This window comes from Chiloscyllium plagiosum, chromosome 9 (genome assembly GCF_004010195.1).
Source record: "Chiloscyllium plagiosum isolate BGI_BamShark_2017 chromosome 9, ASM401019v2, whole genome shotgun sequence".
Taxonomy (NCBI): Eukaryota; Metazoa; Chordata; class Chondrichthyes; order Orectolobiformes; family Hemiscylliidae; genus Chiloscyllium; species Chiloscyllium plagiosum.
The window spans coordinates 54,319,661-54,339,442 of record NC_057718.1 but is presented as its reverse complement, the minus strand read 5'-3'; positions in this window follow the sequence as shown (position 1 = coordinate 54,339,442).

The window sequence follows — 19,782 nt, the reverse complement described above, 5'->3', positions numbered from 1 at the left end:
TGCACACAATGTACATTATCACCGGTAACAATATAGACAATAGATTATAGACAATAGGTGCAGGAGTAGGCCATTCTGCCCTTCAAGCCAGCACCACCATTCATTATGACCATGGCTGATCATCCTCAATCAGCATCCTGTTCCTGCCCCATCCCCATAATCCTTGATTCCACTATCCTTTCGAGCTCTCTCCAACTCTTTCTTGAAAGTATCCAGAGACTTGGCCTCCACAGCCTTCTGGGGCAGAGCATTCCACACACTCATCACTCTCTGGGTGAAGAAGTTTTTCCTCAACTCTGTTCTAAATGGCCTACCCTTATTTTTAAACTGTGTCCTCTGGTTCGGGAGCGGAAACATGTTTCCTGCCTCCACAGTGTCCAATCCTTTAGTAATCTTATACGTCTCAATCAGATCCCCTCTCAGCCTTCTAAACTCAAGGTTTTACAAGCCCAGTCGCTCCAATCTTTCAACGTAAGATAGTCCCGCCATTCCGGGAATTGACCTTGTGAACCTACACTGCACTCTCTCAATAGCCAGAATGTCTTTCCTCAAATTTGGGGACCAAAACTGCACACAATATTCCAGGTGCGATCTCACCACGTCCCTGTACAGCTGCAGAAGAACCTCTTTGCTTCTATACTCAATTCCTCTTGTTATGAAGGCCAGCATGCTATTAGCTTTCTTCACTACCTGCTGTACCTGCATGCTTGCTTTCATTGACTGATGTACAAGAACACCTAGATCTCATTGTACTGCCCTTTTACCTAACTTGACTCCATTTAGGTAGTAATCTGCCTTCCTGTTCTTGCCACCAAAGTGGATAACCACACATTTATCCACATTAAACTGCATCTGCCATGCATCTGACCACTCACCTTGCCTGTCCAGGTCACCTTGTAATCTCCTAACATCCTTCTCACATTTCACCCTGCCACCCAGCTTTGTATCATCAGCAAATTTGCTAATGTTACTATTAAAACCATCTTCTATAACATTAATGTATATTGTAAAAAGCTGCGGTCCCAGCACTGATCCCTGTGGTATCCCACTGGTCACCGCCTGCCATTCGAAAGGGAGCCGTTTATCACTACTCTTTGTTTCCTGTCAGCCAACCAATTTTCAATCCAAGTCAGTACTTTGCCCCGAATACCATGCGCCCTAATTTTGCTCACTAATCTCCTATGTGGGACTTCATCAAAGGCTTTCTGAAAGTCCAGATATACTACATCCACTGGATCTCCCTCATCCATCTTCAAAGTTACATCCTCAAAAAATTCCAGAAGATTAGTCAAGCACGATTTCCCCTTCATAAATCCATGCTGACTCTGACCTATCCTGTTACTACTATCCAGATGTGTCGTAATTTCATCCTTTATAATTGACTCCAGCATCTTTCCCACCACTGAGGTCAGACTAACTGATCTATAATTCCCTGCTTTCTCTCTCCCTCCTTTCTTAAAAAGTGGGACAACATTAGCCACCCTCCAATCCGCAGGAACTGATCCTGAATCTATAGAACATTGGAAAATGATCACCAATTCATCCATGATTTCGAGAGCCACCTCCTTCAGTACCCTGGGATGTGCCATCAGGTCCTGGGGACTTATCAACCTTCTGGCCTAACAGTCTCTCCAACACCTATTCCTGGCAAATAGAAATTCCCATTGGTTCAGGTCCTTCAGCCACTGTTACCTCAGGGAGATTGCTTGTGTCTTCCCCAGTGAACACAAATCTGAAGTACCAATTCAACTCTTCTGCCATTTCTTTGTTCCCCGTAATATATTCATCCGTTTCTGTCTTCAAGGGCCCAATTTTAGTCTTAACCATTTTTTTTTCCTTTCACATACCTAAAAAAGCTTTTACTATCCTCCTTTATATTTTTGGCCAGTTCACCTTTGTACCTCATTTTTTCTCTGCGTATTTCCTTCTTAGTAATCCTCTGTTGTTCTTTAAAAGCTTCCCAGTCCTCCGTTTTCCCACTCATCTTTGCTATGTTATACTTTTTCTCTTTTGACTTTATATGTTTCTTAACTTCCCTCGTCAGCCACGGCCACCCCTGCCTCCTCTTAGGATCGTTCTTCCTTTTTGGAATGAACTGATCCTGCGTCTTTGGCATTATACCCAGAAATACCTGCCATTGTTGTTCCACTGCCATCCCTGCTAGGGTATTGCACCATTGAACTTTGGCCAGCTCCTCCCTCATAGCTCCATAGTTCCCTTTATTCAACTGAAATATTGTCACTTCCGATTGTACCCCCTCCCTTTCAAATTGCTGATTAAAACTTATTGTATTATGGTCACTACCTCCTAATGGCTCCTTTACTTCGAGGTCCCATTGGTAAGCACAGCACATTGGGTATGTGAACCTGTGATATGGTAGCTGTGCAAATATTGTTATTAATAAATTTCAGAACATCTTTCACAACAAGAACATGACTCTTTGTGGTCTATGTTTCATCTGCTAGCATATAGAAATCCACAAAGTGCATCATGATGGCAGTAAATGGGCACTAAAAGTTAGTCATGACAGCTAGCTAGTGGAATTCAGTGGACACTGAAAGCTGAGAAGGTGACAGGAGCATGACAATTATACAAAGTCTTTTGTTTTCTAATAACCATCCATTGATTTGCCCAAGTTCAGAACTATAGTGCAGCTACAATCAAAACTAAAGGCTACAAACCTTTACTAAAGCACAGTGAATGCTCTAAACCCTCTCTTTTTCAGAAAACAGGCTGCTTACAAGAAGCTCAGAATAGCTCCAATTTTTAAAAAAGTCTATTAAATGGTGTAGAAGAGGCAGCTCCAGTTTATCCAGCTAACTCTTAAGGAAAGAAGAGGAAAAACATACTTTTACATCTCAAAAAAGCTCACCAGTTCTCTACTGTCTCTCACTTCTGTCATCTCGCCCCTCAGAAAAGGTGCGAAGACAAGAAGACATGTAATGTCACAACTGACTCTTTCTGGGGTGCAAATGCCACCTACAGGCACAAATGTGCAACTTCTAAACAAGCAGCGGCAATTCTTAAAGCTGCGACAACCGATAAGAAGGAAATACAGAAAACAAAATTATAATGTTATATGGATTTTTCCTGACATTTTAGGGAGAATAAAGTGACACATAAAAATCAAATCATGGAGTGATGATCCATTGATATTCTGTCAGAGCTTCAGTTTATTCCTTGAAGAAAGACACAAGTTCATATGGTTGTAGCAGTCCAGCAACATCGTCATGTGCCTGTCTCTGGACAAACTATTACACAGGTTGGGATGCAAAACAGATTCATCAGGATATTGCCTGGAATGGAACATTTCAGCTGTGAAGTGAGACTGGATAAGGTTGTTTTCTTTGATGCAGAGAAGGTTGAAGGGGGGGAACCACCTGATGAAGGAGCAGCGCTCCGAAAGTTAGTGCTTCCAAATAAACCTGTTGGACGATAACCTGGTGTTGTGTGATTTTTAACTTTGTTCACCCCGTCCAACACTGGCTCCTCCAAAAGAGTGAATTGAAGCAGCTGTTCCCCTCAGTTGAAGGGTCAGTAACTAGGGGGCATAATTTTAAAGTGAAAGGCAGGAGCTTTAGAGGGGACTTGAGGAAAATATTTTTCACTCAGAGGAGGGTGAGGGGTATGGACTGTCTGTCAGGCCCAGGGGGAGGGAGGTGGTAGTGGTGGTTGTTGATGTTGGTCAAAGGGCCTCTTTTGTATCATTTGATTCTATGATTCTGTGATTCTACTGCAGCCATGAACAGGTTCAGAGGAATATTTAAATCTGTACTATATGTGGCTTGTTTCAACAACTAAGATAGTGCATGGAATTTTGTGTCACATGGAAACCGTGTTATACAAGAGGACAGTAAAGATAAGAAAGCCAATCACAAGTCAAAAAACCAAGCCATGACATCACACTCTGCAGTAGCTTGTGAAGAAGAGCCATCCAAGAAACAATGTCAAGGAAGCTCCCAGAATTCCATCTGCGACACACAAGCATGTCAATAATTTCCTCGAGACAATCGTGATGTTGCAGCTTGCAGAGCACTTGCAGACTCCAGTCAGACAGTACATGTGATGATTGTAACAAACCCTCACATGGTCATTGTCAGAAAACCTGAAGTCTCTACCTTCAAACAAGTTATCTCCCTCAAAACAAATGGACAATATGAACTTAGGGTAAAATTACCAATGCTAATTTAATTTTTCCATGCATCTCACAAGAGATATACTCAGGAAACTGGCATAGCATGATGTAATCTACACAAGATAATCATAGTGTACCAAAGGTCTGACATCCCATGCATTGGCGTTATTTATCATAAATGCCAATACAAACCCTTGGGTTGAACTTGTTGACAAATAGCCTATCATGTGTGTGAGTCTTTGATTTGGTGTGTAAATTGTTATTGTTGTTAATAAACTTCAAGAAACCTATCTCAACAAACTCTGATTCTTTGTGTTTTATGTCACGAAGGATGGTGTAGAAAACCATAAAGCATGTCTCCCCTTTTTATGAACCAAACATGACCATAAGGGCATAGTGGTCACTTCAAAATTGAGTTTCCTACAATACAAACCACCGTGAAATTGTGTAACACCATATGTGTTGGCTAACATTACTTTCTCAACTTCTGAATAATTTTGCATTGACTTTGTTTATGTATGTGAAGTACATTGTGCATTTAGAGTCTTAGAGTCATACAGATGTATAGCATGAAACAGACCCTTTGGTTCAACTTGTCCATGCAGACCAGATATCCTAACCTAAACTAGTCCCATTTGCCAGCATGTGGCCCATATCCATCTAAACCCTTCCTGTTCATATACCCGTCCGGATGCTTTCTGGAATCTTCCTTGAATCCATAGCCCTGACTGTGGGAAAAATGCTACAAAAGTGGGATTTGTGATCTGGGTTGTTGCACTGTCTGTGAATTGGATTGGGTAACACTGGAAAACGTGCAGAGGCTATATGATCCGGAAGGCCTGTTTCAGCATTTGGGTATTGTGTCAAAGTTGCAAGGAAGCAATAAAACCTAAAACAGCACACCTCTCATCCCATCCTTTTTCCTCACAACCTCCCATTCCATAGACATTGCCCACATCGTACATTGTCATGGCCCATAACCACTTCATGGGCCCCCTCAGTCCCTCAATGTCAATATCTGCCTCTCTCCCAACTCCAATTCCCCTCATATGTTCCATGTCAACCTATGTGCCACAACCTATGTGCCTTAGCCTTTCATAGTCTCTATGCCAACATGGTGCCAACACATACCAACCCATTTCCTCCACTCACTATCCTTTGCCCTTATACCAACAACACTAACTCACACAGTAAGGGTGATTCAGGGCCCATGCTGGGTAAATAAAATAAAGTTTAAGTGTCTACTTCCGAATTTACTTTAAACAAGCACTCTCATTATAAAAATCCATTCATTCCATTTACAGTCCTTCAACTACATTATTAAAAAAAACCTAATATTTTATACAAGTGCTTTAGTCCCTTAAGAAGATAAGCATTGGAATTAATAGTCCCACTTCAAAGAATCTATAACCATTTGGAGCTGTTAGTCAGACTGTGAAATGGCAAGTACTCCATTATGATAATTGAAGGTTGCGAGATCAGTCATTTGCCACTATTTTGGTAATGATAACCTTCAGGGCTGTGTCAACATACAGAGTCAGAAGGATTTCACCTGATGAAGGAGTAGCACTCCGAAAGTTTGTGATTTCAAATAAACCTGTTGAACTGTAACCTGGTGTGGTCTGATTTCTGACTATGTCTACCCCAGTCCAACACCAGAACCTCCAAATCACAACACAGAGTGAAAGAGCAAACAATTGCATTTTTTTTAACATCCTAGATAGATTCATTTCAAATATTTAAAAAGTATGAGTGAAAGGAAAATACTTTGAAAGTCAATTTGAAAATTCATTTGGACAGATGCTTTTAAGACTTTTGATAAGTTCTTTTTACAGATTAGTTTTGTTTTCATAGAGCCATAGAATCATATAGCAGGGAAACAGACCCTTCAGTCCAACTAGTCCATGCTGACTAAGTTGGCATAATAAATTAGTCCCATTTGCCTGCACTTGGCCCATATCCCTCTAAACCTTTACTATTCATGTATCTATCCAAATGTCTCTTAAATGTTGTATCTGTATCTGTATCTGTATCTACCACTTCCTCTAACAGTTCATTCCACATACAAACTATCCTCTGTGTGAAAAGGTTGTCCCTCAGGCCCCCTTTAAACCTTTCTCCTCTCACCTTAATATTATGCCCTCTAATTTTGAACTTCCCTACCATAAGGGAAACATCTTTGCTATTTACCTAATCTATGCCTCTCATGCTTTTATAAACATCTGTAAAGTCATCTCTCGATCTTCTATGCTCTAGTGAAAAAAGGTCCCAGCTTATCCAGCCTCTCATTAAAAATTAAACCCTTCAATCCTGGTAACATATTTCTAAATCATCTCTGCACCCTCTCCTATTTAATAATGTCCTTCCTAAAACAGTATGACCAGAATGGTACACAGTACTCCGAAAGTGGTCTCACCACAGTTCTATACAACTCCAACATGATGTCCCAACTCCTAAATTCAATAGTCTAAGCTATGAAGACAAACATTCCAAATACCTTCTTTATTACTCTCTCCAACTGTGACACCAATTTGAAGGAACTCTACAGTTGAATCTCTAGGTTTCTCTGTTCTACAACACTTATTTACTGTGCCCTTGTTTGTCTTACCAAAATGCAACATCTAACATTTGTCTACATTAAACTCTATCTCCACTACTTGACCCATTGTCTCAGTTGATCAAGATCCCTTTGTAATCTTAGATAACGTTCCTCACTGTCTACCAAACCATCAAGTTTGGTGTCAGCCACAAACTTACTAACCATGCTTCCTATATTCTCATCCAATTTGTTTATATTAGTGACAAACAACAATGGACCCAACATCAATTCCTGTGGAACACTGCTGGTCACAGGCCTCCAGTCTGAAAAATACCCTCCACTATCATCCTCTGTCTCCTACAGTCAAATCAATTTTGTATCCAATTGGCAAGCATTTGCTGAATCCCATGTGATGTAACTTTACTACCCAGTCTACCATGTAGAATGCCTTTTAATGTCTATGTGGACAACATCTACCACTCTGGCCTCATATATTTTTTTGGTCACATCCTCAAAAAACTCAATCAAATTTCCAAAGCACAAAGGCATGCTGACTATCTCCAATCAGTCCTTGCTTCTCCAAATGCATGTAAATCCTCTCCCTCATAATTCTCTTCAATAACTTTCCCACCACTGATGTCATATTCACAGGTCTACAGTTCCCAGGCTTCTGTTTGCAGCCTTTCTTAAATAAAGGCACAAACTTAGCGAACCTCCAGTCTTCCTACTACCAATGGCCAGGTAACAGGACGTATTCCACAATACCACTAACTTCACCTAATATTAGAATACCGTTATTGTAATAACTAGTCAGTTTCAGACCAGTTTTGGACAAGGAATGTGAATTAGTGTCTTTTTCTACTCTCTCTTTAAGATATCAGGAACTGATGCAGCAGCATCAACAATAAAAATAAGTTCTGAATTTTATTTCTAGAGTGGGCTTTGAAAATGCATATTCAGCATCATTACTTTCAGGTTCTGTGTACAGTTTCTCCTGCTCTCTGGATGTCCAGCAGCTGTAATATTTTACTCAACATGCTTCCAATTAGCAGGACCATGAAATTACAGAACTTCATCTGAGTTGGTGCACAACAACTAGCTTTAATGCAATGCTACTAATAGTCATACAAAATGCTTCATTTAAATGCATGTGCAGAACCATCTTCCAGTATTGTGAATAATGTGATGAGTCTTACCATGGCTATCTATTAATTACTTAGGACATACAACAAAAATGGTAATCATTTAAAAGTACTGGCAGACAGCTCAGTTAGCTTAGGTGGTTCAAATGTATTGCAGATTAATGCCATGATGTGATATGAATCCTTTCCAAGCAGACAGGGATCTTAATGTCTACATCCTCATCTTGTCCTATTGTGCATTAAGCCATGATTAGCAACCCTGGGAGAATGGTACATGAAGAAACAGAAGGTACTAGCATGTAAATAATTAATATGTTCATATGCCCTTTGTCTAATATTTTAATGTACGTGTAAACAATTTCAGTTTTTAGGCTCATATTCCACAATGTAATCCTAAAGTCTGACAACTATATAGACAATGAACTGAAACGTTGTTAGGTGTCTCTGAGTATTGTTAACTTGGTGGAAATATTTATCTATCATGCTTATTCATGAAGCTTTGCTGTGAAGGAGAAATTTGAAAATATTAACACACTCTCTAAAGCAGACTGGATTTAACAAGCTTCATCCTGACTGCCATAACAAATGGAATTGGAGAACAGCCATCGTCTTATCTCTGCGAAGTCTGCATTTTTAGTGCTAGTGAAAGAGTTTGCATGCTTGCCGCTGGGTGTAGATAGGCATTAGTTCAGTTTCATTGAACTATGTGTTTTTAATGTTGACAGTATAGTTTTTTGGATTATGTTCTTGCTGAGTAGTCTTTGCTCCAGCTACAGCAGGCCAAGCTTGGTAATTTTTTGAGTGATTCTTTATTAGCATTAATCCAGGCCAAAGGCTCTGTATAATAAAATATGAAGTCAGTCAGCAAGAATAAGTAAGGCAAAGGCTTTTTTAAGTGTTGAAAGTTTAGTCCCATATGTTAAACAAAGTGAGAAATAGTGTGGTAGTACTGAATTTGAGACTTACTGAAAAAAGACTGCTTTTCATCTTGCACCAATCAAAACAATTCACAAAATATTCCACTGTAAGATAAAACAAGTGTTTCAAAATAAATAGGAAGAGACTGCTAATTGGTTGGCGGGTGAACTCTGATTGGTAGAGTTGTTGCAGATGACAGCAAAATTAGGGGTGTAATGAACAGTGAAGGAGGTTACCTCAGATTAAAATGGGATCTTGTTCAGATGGGCCAATGGGCTGAGAAGTGGAAGATAGAGTTTAATTTAGATAAATATGAAGTGCTGTATTTTGGGAAAGCAAATCTTACCAGGACTTAAACACTTAATGGTAAGGTCCTAGGGAGTGTTGCTGAACAAAGAGACCTTGGAGTGCAGGTTTATAGCTCCTCGAAAGTGGAGTTACAGGTAGATAGGATAGTGATGGCAGCATTTGGTATGCTTTCCTTTATTGGTCAGAGTATTGAGTACAGGAGTTGGGAAGTCATGTTGCAGCTGTACAGGACATTGGTTAGGCCACTGTTGGAATATTTCATGCAATTATGATCTCCTTCCTAATGGAAAGATGTTGTGAAACTTGAAAGGATTCAGAAAATATTTACAAGGATGTTGCCAGGGTTGGGGGATTTGAGCTATAGGGAGAGATTGAATACGCTGGGGCTGTTTTCCCTGGAGCGTCGGAGGCTGAGGGATGACCTTATAGAGATTTACAAAATTATGAGGTGCATGGATAGGGTGAATAGGCAAAGTCTTTTCCCTGGGGTTGGGGAATCCAGAACTAGAGGGCATAGGTTTAGGGTGAGAGGGGGAAGATATAAAAGAGACCTGAGGGGCAACCTTTATGTGCAGAGGGTGGTACATGTATGGAATGAGCTGCCAGAGGAAGTGACAGAGGCTGGTACAATTGCAACATTTAAAAGGCATCTGGATGGGTATATGAATAGGAAGGATTTGGAGGGATATGCGCCGGGTGCTGGCAGGTGGGACTAGATTGGGTTAGGTATCTGGATGGCATGGATGAGTTGGACCGAAGGGTCTATTTCCGTGTTGTACATCTCCATGACTCTATGGCTCAATGATGCTATGAGAATTCACAAGTTAGCGATGACTAGTAGTTAACTGTCAAATTTTGTTTAATTTCTAAACAAGACAGGTTGACTGATTGATTAATACATTTCCCTAAGAAACAGATCAGCGAATGGCTGTCATCTATTTTATTGAGTTATAACAGTGTGTACATATTCACAGCATCATAAAATCATTGACTCATAGAATTATAGAAACTCTACAGTTCAGATAGAGGCCACTCAGCCCATCGAGTTTGCACTGACCTTCTGAAGACCATTCACCCATTATATTCCTGTAGTCCCACATTTACCATAGCTAACCCACCACCCTGCACAATCCTGGACACTGCAGGACAATTTAGCATGGCCAATTCTCCTAGCCTATACATCTTTGGACTGAAAAGATCTGTAGAGAACATCTGCAAAAAAACAGAGCTTTGTGCATTAGTACATTAATTTCCAGTAAATACAAGTGCACCACATTACAAATTTGACAGACAATTCTAAATTGGTTGTCAACATCATTATTTAGTAAATGCTGTCCAATCATGAAGTAATATCAAACTTTGAAGCATTGCATTGTGAGTTTTGAAAGCATGGGCCAGTTGGTTACCTTTTGTGCTGTGAATAACAGTTAGGATATGCTGTTTGATATAACCTGCCCATCTTTGGGACTTATGACATGCACATCTGGCATCACATTGGCACTGATATTCATCTGTCACATTACTCATTTGTGGCGTAGACAGCACACCTTTTTGACTTGATGAAAGATCTTGCTGGTGGAAATACCATTGTCTTGCTACTACAGAATACCAGGGTAAACCATCTACTTTCACTTGTTACTCAATGTATTTGAGATACCTGACCCTTCCATGCTGGGTACTTTTCAGCCAATACAGATTTTTGCTTGTTCATAAGTTTGTACAATATACAGTATGAAACGACCTAATCAGGGCAGCCATTACCCTGTAGGATGGCTCTGAAGTGGCTGATTTTCAGCATCAAGCTTGCAAAATGAACAAGCCTTAGCTACAATGTACCATTAGGCCAATCTCATAGTTCATGGAACTGTAGGAATCTTGATTTATATTTTGACCAGTGAAGGTAGGTTCATTATAGACAGTAATTGAGAAACCTGGCCAATATCTCTACTAGAAAATCTGGTAATGCAGCTTATTTGACTGCTTCTTTTCAAGGGTAAATTTGAGCATAGGATAGAACCCATTAAGACATGTAAGAAAATCATTACATGCAGCCATGGATTCAAATATAGCAAAAATATCACTGACATATTAGAAAGCTGCCAGGAGTAGGAGGTTAGGTGTCATTCCATTGAAGGCATACTTCTTACTAGACTATGTTTTTCCTCAGTCATAGAATCCCCTACAGTGGGGAAAGTGGAATTCTGCCCGTCAAATCTGAACTGACTCTGAGAAGAGCATCCACCCAGAACTAGCCCCTGACCATGTCCCATAAACCAGCATTTATCGTGGGTAATCTATGTAGTCTCCAAATCCCTGGACACTATGTGCTAACTCAGCATGGCCAATCCAGCTAACCTACATGTCTTTGGACTGTGGGAAGAAACAGGACTTGGACGAAACCCATGCAGACACAGGGAGAACATGCAAACTTCACACAGTTGCCCAGGGCTTCAAATGAACCTGGTCTCTGGCGGTGTGAGGCAGCAGTAATAACCACAGTGCTACCATGCCAGCATAATTGCTTTTATTCAAGGATAAATAGATAAAGTCTTTTCCCTGGGGTCAGGGTGTTCAGGTCTAGAGGGCCTAGGTTTAGGGTGAGAGGGGAAAGTTATAAAAGAGACCTAAGGGGCAACTTTTTCACGCAGAGAGTGGTACGTGTATGGAATGAGCTGCCAGAGGAAGTGGTGGAGGCTGGTACAATTGCAACATTTAAAAGGCATTTGGATGGGTATGTGAATAGGAAGGGTTTGGAGGAATATGTGCGAGGTGCTGGCAGGTGGGAGTAGATTGGGTTGGGATATCTGGTCGGCGTGGATGAGTTGGACCGAAAGGTCTATTTCCATGCTGTACATCTCTATGACTCTATACTCTATTTATGGAGGCCAATAAAGATGTTTGTGAGAGCTGGGCTTAACAGGGATTCTGTGACATCACTTTCTTTTCTGAGCATAGGGGATGTCATTAAAACTGATGTCAATTGCGAAAATTACTGAGTAGTTAAGTTCAACAAATCTGATTCACATGATGATGGTGGAACTAGATTGCAATGATATAGCTCTGTATTGCAAATGTCTAAGGCTTCATGTATAGTCTTCACAAATGTGAATGAATCCTTTACTGTGTGTGTGAAGAACTGGCTCTAAACCAATTGTAGTAATTTACCCAACCATTTGGCCAGTTCATGCTATTCAGAACTAATCATAGATAAGACAAGGCAACTAATATAAGGGTTCATCACTTCTGTGTGTCAGGGTTGCTCTTACATTCACGAAAGCTGTGAGCTATGAGTACAAATCCTTTTGCATAAATACTTGTCATGCCATTGCTCTTAAAACAAATCCAGTAAACATTGCTTGGGATTGCTTTTGAATATGGCTGCCACTCTAGTCATGCTGAGTGACAGGTCTAATGGATATGAATTTGAACCTGTTATTAAGACTGGAATGCACTTTGAATATATTGTTACACTTGTTATGGATGATTATTCTAGTTTCATTGTCAGATTTACTGATATGCGCACATAGATTGGATTTAAGGCCTCAGAATGAATATCACATTCATATCACATCAGTATATCAGATAAGTCATTCAAAAGCTTGGACTAGATCAACTGGATAGCATTCAAGATTCACTATCTTAAGTGGATATTGATTTGTGTCATGACGACAGACCATAACCCTAGATCACCTACGGACAATTTGAATTTTATTTCCACTATTTGCTTTTTAAACACTGATGGAGTCAAAATGACTTTAGATGCAAATGCTGTGGTTGCCTAAACACACAAAGAGAAAGAGAGAGATACTTAAATGTGAAATGTCACACCTGACAAGTTGTCAAGGAAGTTTCAGTGATGGACATTAAAGGCAAGAAATGCACTGCAAACTGAACTGCAATTTCCTGAGAGTTATCTCAGATTGTGTACATGATGGGAGAAAAGTCATCAGTCTGGGTAAGTGACAGGTTTTCTGTCTTTCCCTTTCAAGATTATGGAAGAATAGAGCATAAAAGCCAATTCACCTTTGGTCTGGCTGTTCTAGCAGCAGAAGGTGAAATGCTCACCTCTCTTTGAAAGTCAAAGCTAAAGAACCACCCACTAGTCACCTCTGCATTAATTAGCAAAGCAGTTGACAGGAAAGAAAGCAAAAGGATTTCAACTAACCTGTAAAGCTAAGAATCCTGAAATTGATTGCTCAACTACCAATGTTTCACGATCTACTCCTTGTGAGTGGATAGAGAGTGATCTGTGTATCTGGATTTGGTGCACATTTCTAATCTGTGTGGATGCATGTTATTATTTCTTCTCATGTTTAATAACTAATAAGCTTAGACTTTGGCTAAATTGGCCTCTGTTAAAACATACAATAATTAGCTCCGGGAGAAAGGTACGCACAAGGGAAAATTAACCTTGTTGTGAACAATCAAAGGGGCTGGGTGAATAATGTATTTCCAGCCAGCTCATCTCTCTTTAACTGGGGCTTGGCACATCCATGCAAACCATCTGGAGCTGTGGTAGCATGGGGGTCTCACTGAGGATATGGTCATAATAAATTGAGGGCTCATCTGGAATTTGAATTCCTGCACCTGTGATTCCCATACCCATTGTTTGATAACCATTCATTGGGGTGTTACTGGACTGTGTGGGACACCTGCCTAAAAGAAAAGGGGGCCATTAGCATATCCTTCTCATCATAAGCGTGACTATCCATTTCCCAGAGGTCATTTGTTTTCCTGAAAACTGTTTCAGCCAAAACTGATTTATTTCTTCACAGGATATAATCTGCACTGAGATCCAGTATGACTAGGATTCAAATCTCACATCTTTGCTGTTCTAGGAAATTGTGAGTAACCTGGGCATGGCCCAGTGAAATTCTTCAACATATCATACAAAGTCACAGGGGTTGCTAGAACTCTTGGGATTATCATTGACCAGAAGCTAAACTGGACTTGTCACATAAACACAATAGCTACAAGAACAGGTCAGACACTAGGAATACTGCAATGACAAACCCACCTCCTGACTCTCCAAAGAGGTGTATAATTGAAGACTCCACATTTGCCTGGATGAGTGCAGTTCAAACAACACTCAAGAGGCTTGACACCGTTCAGGACAAAGCAGGTTGCTTTATTGGCACTACATCCACAAACATCCACTCCCTCTACCACCAATTCAGTAGCAGCAGGGGTTACTATCTACAAGATGCACTGCATAAATTCTCCAAAGATCCTTAAACAGCACCACTTCTATCTAGAAGAACAAAGGCAGATGTAGATCCCTTGTAAAGAAGACTTAACTATCATTTGCAGGGTTGACTTATTTGAAATACTATAAAGGGAAAACCTGATTGTACACTCCATTCACACATACAATATCCTCCGTTTACAGACCACAAATAAGCAATGTGATTTTGCACTTTTTTAAGTTGTAAAATTCCAGCTACTTATAAATGGTCAGATTTTACCCTGTGCATACTGAAGATGTTCCTGAAATTCTGTGGAAGTAATTTGACTACAGATTAGACAAGAGTAGAAGCATTGTTTTTATATAGGTTAAGCTTTTTGATATATTATACCATCTGGACTTCTAAAATGCTATTTGAATTTATTTTCTAAACATTGACAGAAAATCAGTCATTGACTAGGCAATGCAATATCTAATGTGGGAAGGAACTAGGTAAGTCTGACAGTTTGACATGAAGTGTATTTCAAACATGTTCAGTTTTATGTCCAGTTTACTATTTTCTTGCTTTGTGCAGCAGAAATGCATTATTCTTCCAATTTTTAAATCAATGTTCCCCTGGCTCTTATTAATTCTCAGGAGATAGACATCACTGGCAAGGCCAACGTTTGATGACCACTCTCAGTTGGTTTTGAAAAGTTAATATTGGGCCACCCACTTGAATCCTCGCAGCCTGTGGGATGAAGGTGATTCTGGAAGACTGAAAATTAATTAAGAACAAGCAGAATTAGCTTCCCTGATGGACAGTGATATCCTCAAGGATAATGTCTCATACCAGCTCTGTTTTTAGATTAGAACTCCTGGACTAACAATTCAGAGATGTGTGTTCAGGAATTGGGGAATTTAAATTAAATTAACACAATACACCTGGAATTAAAAGCTATCATTTGAATTGGTGACCACAAAGCTGCTGAATTGTCATAGATGTTCTTTTTTTAGTAATCTAGTGTTCTTAACTACCGTGGTGAATATGTACCCAGCAGCAAGATGGTTGACTCTTAACAGCTATGTCATTAGTATAACTCAGTTGTTTTCAAGTTGATAGTAGGAGACTATTTAGTAAACAGTGATCATTGTATCATAAGGTTAAGGATGATGGTAGAATATAATATTGGTCAATCTAGAGTAAGAACAATTAACTGGTGAAGACCAGACTTCAATGGGATAAGACAGAACTGGGACGCATAGAATGGAACCAAACGTTGTTGGGAGATACAATAGCTGAACAATGGGCTACCTTCAAAGCAGAGATGGTTTTTGGCACAGTCAAGGTATATTTCCTCAAAAGAGAAAGCTAGGACAAACAAATCTGGAGCTCACTGGATGACAAAGGAGATGTAAAGGATGTTAAAGAGGAAAAATTGTACTTGTGACAGTTGTCAGGTCATAATTACAGTTGAGAACCAAGCTGAATGTAAAAGGTTCAGCAGGAGATGAGAAAGCAGATATAAAAAGTAAACACGGTTTATGAAAAAATACTGGCAGTTAACATAAGAGGAAATCTTAAATTCTTCTATTAGAACACAGAGTCATTCAGCATGGAAACAGACCCTTCGGTCCAACTCATCCATGCTGATGACCAAGTTTTCCAAACTAACCTAGTTTCACTCAAGAGTAAAAGAATCCTGAAAAAAGGAACAGGGCTGATTAGGGACCAGAGAGCAGATTTATACTTAGAGGCAAGACACATGGCTACAGTGTTGAATGAATACTTTGCATCTGTGTTTACCTTTGAGACTGATGCTGCTCATGCCATGGTGATAGAGAAGGAATCTCAGTCACCGGATGGATTTAAAATTGATAAAGATGAAGTATTGGATAAGCTGCAACTGATAGATGGTAAGATATTGGGACCAGATGAGATGGTCCAAAAATATTGAAGGACGTGAGAGTGAAAACTCTGACACAGGCAACAATTTTTCAAACTTCCCTGGAGTCAGTGGTTGTGTCAGAGAATATGGCAATTGAAAACATGATGTCTTGTCCATAAAAGCTTGCAAAGATCAGCCCAACAGACCAATCAGTTTGATTTCAATGGTGGGGAAGCTTTGAGAAACAATTGTTTGGGATAAAATTAACAGTCAGATGGAAAATGTGTAATGTGTTGAAGGAGTCAGTGTGGATTAATTAAGGGATAGTCATGTCTAAAGATTACCAAAGTTTTTTGAAGAGGTAGATGAGCTTTGATGAGGGGAGTCTAATGCTGTGACATACATGTAGTTCCAAAATATATCCCATTCAGTGCCACACAACAAACTTGTGAGGAAAGTTATAGGTCATGGAAAACAAGGGGCAGTAGCAACATGAATGTAAAATTGACTGAGGGATCGGAAACAGAAAGTAATGACTCATAAATAATTTCTGGGATGGAAAAAAGGTTTGTAGTGGAGCCTCTCAAGGATATGTGTATGAACTCTTGCTTTACCTTTTATATATATACATACACATATAGAAAGTGTTCTAGATCTTGGAATGGAGAAGGAAATTTCAAAGTCTGGGAGAATTGTAAACTGTGAGGAGGACTGTGTAGAACTCCCAAAAGACTGACATGTTAATGGAGTGGGCGAATAAGTGGCAGATGAAGTTCAAAGCAGAAAAGTGTGAAGTGATGTACTTTGGCATTAAGAACACATTAAGACAAGTACTGCCTTCAGATTCAGAAACACAAGAGCAAGCAACTGATGCTGAACTTATGTAAGGCACTTGTTGCATCTCAGTTGGAGTATTGTGTACAGTTTGGAATGGCGCACTATTGGAAATATGGGAATGTTTTGAAGAGAATGCAGAAGAATGGTTTCAGGAATGAGGCAGACAGATTAAAGAAGTTAGGACTATTTCTGCAGAGATGAGAAGGCTAAGAAAATATTTGACAGAAGTTTGCAAAGCTTTGAGAGGTCTGGACAGAGAGAAACTGGTCCTACTTAAATGGATCAAAAATCAAAGAAGGAAAAAATAAGTGAGAAAAACTTTTGCACAAACAATTAGTTGGGAAATGAAATACACTGCTTGGAAGTGTGATGGAGGCAGGTTTAACTGAAGCACTCAACAGGGCATTAGATAATTATTTAAAAAGAGAGAATGTGCTACTTTTTGGGGAAAAGACAAGAGTGTAGCACTAAGTTAACATGCTAGGAGCCAAGTGCAGACATGGTAATTTAATGGTCTCATTCTGCACCTTAATAATTCTGTGATTCCTATAAATGTGCAGTGTGAAATGATACAAGTAGTAAGTAAGTGAAGAATAACTGAAAGTTTATAATTTTAAAACAGATACAGGAATAGGAAGACATGTGTTTTTGGGCAATCAGATAAACAACTGAATAAACAATTAAATAACCAACCCTATTGATAAACAACATGACAGAACCAAACCTTGAAACGAAACATACCAAAATTAGACTATTTGTTTTTTTTAGGGGTGCTGAAAGTGCCGTACAGCTTCGTGGACCCTACTGAATTCAAGCTTCAGGTGGACACTGAGCTTCCTCTCCAGGGACAGCTGGGTGTGGATGTAACTATGGAAAAGAGTTAAGTACTTGGGATGAATGATCACTGTTAACTTCCCAATGCCTGGATTTATTAATGTTCATTTGGCCAGGCCCAGGAGCAGGTTAACAACTATGATCTCTGTGGATTGGAGAAGGAAGGGTTGTTCTGCTGGAAGAACAGCATGTTAAGAGGTGGCTTGATAGAGGAGTTCAAATCTTGAGTGGTCTAAATAAAGTTAAACTGTTCACATTGACAGAAGAGTTGAAAACCAATGAATACTGCTCTTCAGTGATTCACAAATGAAGCAATGACAGCACAACAAAAAGTACTTTTATGCAGAAAATGGCTAGAATCCATCAGAGATTATACAGGAGTCAAATTCAATTATGGCTTTGAAAAGTGAATTAGATAAGTAAGTGAAGAGAAAAAATGTTATTGGGCCACTTGGAAAGAGCATGGGGCTGCAATGGCAGAGTTGCTTTTGCAGAGACTGGACATGGACAAATCAGGTTCAATGGCAGGAAACCATTCTGTGCTATCCCCATTCTATAACTTGATTATGCTATTGATATTAGTATCATAATTTTGAATCTATTCTTGAGAACCACTGGATTACATGGTTTTGGAGGATTGGAAAGCACTTTGGCAATATACAAGGTATTGCAATTATGTTGGGCAGGTTGGGAGGCTCAGTGTTCGGTCCATCAGTGTCCATATTTATTTGTTTTTTAAAAAAGGAAACAGCTGTTAGCATGTAATTTGGTTCAAGCACAGATAAAACTGTTATTTGGAGTACATTTTGTTTACACATTGCTCCTTACTGGAGCTTTCAGAGGTAAAAACAGACAGTTCATAACTCAACACATTGAGGAATATCATTCATGAGATTGTCACTTATGGAAATGAAAATATCATACTGATTCCCTCAGGGTTGATATTCCAAAGTATAGTTTGGTCCTTTGCTAGAGCTCTAAGGAGTGAGTTTTAAGCTAAACCTGACCTATGATGCATGGAATGCTTGATGCCAACAATAGGACAAGTGCAATATAAATTCATTCAGCAACACTGAATAACCACCTTGATGAGTAAGTAGCTAGTCCAACAACAACAATTTCCTATGAAAGAGTAGAAATTAATTTAAAGTGTGAAACAATTTAAAGCAAAGTTAAAAATCACACAATAGTCCAATAGGTAAAGTTAGCTTATTATTTGGAATTTCACTTGCATCTACAAATCCTTACATATTCATTTTTTGATTTTAATCGCATTTTAGTCACATTATGGCACTATGGAGTGATAGTGAGAGATGGAGGAAGCACTTGTTAAGATTAGGTGTTTTTGTTGTAGAGAGAAAAGGAAAATTGGCAGTTGTTACACTATAATCTTCTACTGAATGAGTAAATGACAGAGCCCTGGGGTGCCAATTGATAGGGCATCAGGAAATGAGTTACTCGCTGCAGAATACATCATAAAATTTATCCTTAAGCATTAGTTATGCCAAGTAAATGCTACAATTTCTTTTTCTGTTTTTCAAATTATAGTTTCATTGTCTGTGTTACTATTCCTTTTCTTACCATCTCTGCTTTATCAGCCATTGCACAAGGACATTGGATTGATCTGTTGTCCTTTGATCAGCCGCAGAATAGGGTTGGGGGTAGGAGATTACATTTGATGTTGAGTGATAAAAATGTATATCAATTCATTATCTCTTAAATGTACCTCTTATTGCACTTGTATAATAAACATTTGAATTGATCTTAATCTTGTTGGTTTACACTATTAGCCATAGTCAAAATTAGAGCTGGAAATGTGTTGCTGGAAAAGCGCAGCAGGTCAGGCAGCATCTAGGGAACAGGAAAATCGACGTTTCGGGCATAAGCCCTTCTTCAGGAATGAGGAAAGTTTGTCCAGCAGGCTAAGATAAAAGGTAGGGAGGAGGGACTTGGGGAAGGGGCGTTGGGAATGCGATAGGTGGAAGGAGGTTAAGGTGAGGGTGATAGGCCGGAGA